This window comes from Sinocyclocheilus grahami, unplaced genomic scaffold (genome assembly GCF_001515645.1).
Source record: "Sinocyclocheilus grahami isolate Dianchi unplaced genomic scaffold, SAMN03320097.WGS_v1.1 scaffold1067.1, whole genome shotgun sequence".
NCBI lineage: Eukaryota > Metazoa > Chordata > Actinopteri > Cypriniformes > Cyprinidae > Sinocyclocheilus > Sinocyclocheilus grahami.
The window spans coordinates 596,730-601,070 of NW_015506246.1; positions in this window are offsets into that span (position 1 = coordinate 596,730).

The following is a 4,341-nucleotide window of genomic DNA, read 5'->3' on the forward strand; positions in this document are numbered from 1 at the left end:
CACACACACACACACACACACACACACACACACACACACACACACACACTCAAATACAGAGAAACCGGTTCGCCCATGCAAGGACACTACTTTCCAGAATTTTCTATGGCATAGGACTGTATGATACAGATTTTACATTGGACGTCAAGTGGCAACTCAATAAAAAAAATCAGACATTGAAATTCATTAACGTGAATATAGAACAAGAAAATGACAGATTTGAATTTGAGATGCGACTTTTAAACAATTTTCCATTTTTCCATTCAGTTTTTGAATTTGAAAACTCAAATCGTAATATCTATTGGTAATTTCACCTCCATAAAAAAAAGTATCTAAATTTAATGTTAATGTCGTTTATGTCTAAAATGATAATAAACACACAAACAAAAATATTTTTGTAATTTTTATAGCTCTCTATATAAATTGCACAGACACAACAATATGCAAAAATATTAACATGTCTAAATTGGAAATCATTTCATGCTCTCTGCTTCCAGTGATTCACTGCACAAAACATTGTGGGCACCGCAAATTATATCCACTGCAAGTGAAACCACATTTATTATAGTCAGAGTTTACATTGTCATGGTTTTCTGGATAACGGCATATCACGCAACCTGTCTAACCTGTCCTAACCTAATCTGACTAGTTCCAACTACCTGACAGATGAACTTGTTGCAAAATCCCATAAAGTTGGATTTGATGCACAGTCTAGATATGGGAAGAGTTTTCTTCAAGAGTTGTTCCTAAATGCATTATCCTTGCCATATTAGAACAGACGTGCAACCCATTTTTGGTCAACGAGTCTGTTGCTGAAAAGAACGGTTGGCTGAGTGAGGGAGTTTGTCTAGAAATAAAAAGGAAGGAAAAAGAGCAAGACTACTGTTGGATGATAAAAATGAGGAGCTTCCTGTAGACTTGCTCTCAGTTGATGTTCACAGTCACTGTTTGAAACGGTTCAGAGAGAGAGAAATGTCATCGCCCTCAGAGTTGGGAGAGTCTTCTGCATTCCGACACGGGTGGGGCATAGACTACTGTTGGATGATAAAAATGAGGAGCTTCCTGTAGACTTGCTCTCAGTTGATGTTCACAGTCACTGTTTGAAACGGTTCAGAGAGAGAGAAATGTCATCGCCCTCAGAGTTGGGAGAGTCTTCTGCATTCCGACACGGGTGGGGCATCCTGAATTAATTTATTTATTTATTGACCGCAATGTCCTTGTGCAGATCTGTGAGAATTTATTCACAAACTATTCCTCTCTGTTGTGGAGTGCTGTTTCTGGCTTGTGGCCGGCAGGAAAATTACATATAACCGAATGCAACCCTCAAATGTCACTGGAAATATTTCTTCTTAATCCCTCGGGATGCTCTGTTGTTTGACTGTCACCATCTGCTCGCTCAATAAACTTTATACTTTTTTTTTACATGTATTTTCAGTCCTAGCATATACTCTCACGATTTTCCCATTCCATGAATTACTCTTCATAGCCATATAGGGAAACCAGATGAGATTTACTGTTAAACTAATCGAAAACATGACACCCACCCCAATGATGGCCATGATATATTTCATATTTCCTTCTCTTCTCCTCTTACCTTCCTCTTTTCCCCCTCTATCTCATTTTGTTTTGCCGTTCTGCTCTGTCCGTACTCACCCACCAGAGGCAGGAGGAGTTCCCGTCCACTTTAACCTCTGATGTGTGAGGAAAGGAAATGTGGCCCCACTGGTAATGACATAAGAGGCGTTATAGCTTTACATTCATGTAAACTGGCATCATTTTAAATTCAAGTTGATTTTTTCAGGGACTAAACATGATATTCAAGATATGCTGCTCTGTTTGTTGTTAGAGGTTACACTTTATTTTGATGGTCCCCTTTAGAAATTCTGTTGACTGTAAATAGCTTTGCAACTTTCTAGGTTAGGGTTAGTAGTTGGCATGATTAAAAAGTTACATTTTTAGGCTGCTCCACCTCAGCAGTCAACAACACTCATCAATGACAAAATGTTTAAAATGGCCAATTAAATCAAAGTAGACGGAGTTTATTGTTCACAGAAGCTGAACATGAATTTCAGCACAACATTTAATTTTGTGAGGTAAGAAGTAGCAAAACATTTAACATTTTACAAATATGTTGGGATAGAAAATGTCAAATGACTGAGAGTGACATCCAGTGATGCAAACTATTCTATTCTATTTGTTTTGGAATTGAAAATAGTCTATTATTTGTGATTCATGTAAAGAAAAGAAACATAAACAAAGCCCTTTTTGACACATTAAAGGGTTAGTCCACCCCAAAAATGACAATTTTCTTTGGATGCCATTTGGAAGTAAAGATATTTAGGCAATAAGGACTTAACATTACCACTGAAGTCACCTGGATTACTTTTACATTGTTTTTCAGAACATTTTGAAGCTTGAAACTTTTAGATGAACTTAGTTTCAATGGAGGGGCAGAAACCTCTCAGGATTCATAAAAAAATATCTTTTGTGATCCGAAGATGAATGAATGTCTTATGGGTTTAGAACAACATAAGGGTGAGTAAATGATGACAGAATTTGCATTTTGGTAACCTTTTACGAGTGAATGCGTGCATGTTATTTGCAATTAGCTCAAAGGCATTACTTTACAATACATTTAATTTATTTTACTTTGACTATTTTTCTTTATTTTTATTAATTCCATTAATTAAATTTAAATCCCTTCTATTCTTTATGTAAAAAGAAATGCTTACAACGTCACGCCTTAAAGTTCAAGACATGGTTATGATGACCTAAGATGCCAGATTCGTTCTGTATATGTTTTACTTGCATTTGAAGAGCTTAGTATAAATAACAGACCATTTCAATGCAATGAAATGAGCTGGTGCATGCAAGGACTTTTACTTTGATGGTATTTAATCTGAGTTTATTTAACCCAGGTGAATAACTTGCTCCAATAATCCTCTCAACAATTAATAATTCTGTCAACTCTGGACAAACACGGGTTGCTTTGCATTTGATAGAAATTCCAAAGTGAGTTCTGAGATAAGATTCCTTTCTCTTTAGGTCATTGTTTGTTGAAAGACAGAGAGGGGGAGAGAGTGATGAGATTAGCCTCGTTCCCGTAGCCGCTCTTTGAATGAGACGGTGAGAGACCAGCGGCTTCCTGAGTGTTAATCGCTGTGCTGCCAGCATACGCTTCTCTGCATTACATGATAAAACACTGCTGGCCATCACAGATATATAAAGACACACACACACACTCTTATTGTATTGTCCTGATACTCTACCTCTCGCTCCTCCACAACATATTCCAATGATGTATTCGGTGTAAATGTTTAAGACAAGGTCGTCACACGGGTAAACATGAACCAGGCTTTTTGTCCCGTTTTGTTATCAATGCAGTGATTTTGTCAGTGATCTAATGCACAGGAGCTTGGTGTAGGTGGATGAGAGTCTGTGTTGGTGGCCCCTGAACCTTCACCTTGGCCCTTAGGGGCCCTGACAGCTTCTTTTAGAGACACAATCAAGCAGCAGTTCACCCAAGGGAAGGTGTCAACGATTTCAAATCCTTGTTAAACTTCAGTTCCTGATAAACTAATGTTCAGTAAATAGAGTTTATGCACATTCACTTTGACTTGGTGGTGGTAGTAACTGCAACTTTATATCTTATTTCTTGTAATTGTGACTTTGTTTCTAATTGCTTCCATGGTTATGAACAAAAACAAGTACTGGGTTAAAATTGCAAGAGCTGCTGTTGATCTGTATGGTTTTCATTGAATGAAGTCCTTATTGGGTGCCAGATCAACTTAGAGTTACATACAAAGTCCAGAATAAAACTCTTTGAATTGAGAACAAATGCAATTAACATGGCTTTGGCAAGTAAATAAAAGTAAAATCAAATCAATCAATCAATTAAATTAAGTCAAGTCAAGTCAAGTCACCTTTATTTATATAGCGCTTTTAACAATACAGATTGTGACAAAGCAACTGAACAGCATTAATTAGGAAAATAGTGTCAATAATGCAAAATGACAATAGTAAACACTCATTTTTCAGTTAAAGACAGTTCATCATTGAATTCAGTGATGTCAACATCCAGCTCAGTTCAGTTTAAATAATATCTTTGCAATCAAGTCAACGATATCGCTGGAAATGAAGTGTCCCCAACTAAGCAAGCCAGAGGCAACAGCGGCAAGGAACCAAAACTCCATCAGTGACAGAATGGAGAAAAAACCTTGGGAGAAACCAGGCTCAGGCGGGGGGCCAGTTCTCCTCTGACCAGACGAACCAGCAGAACAGAAAAATCAAAATAAGACGTAATAAAACAGACGATGAACAATATTAACAGCAATTATTATA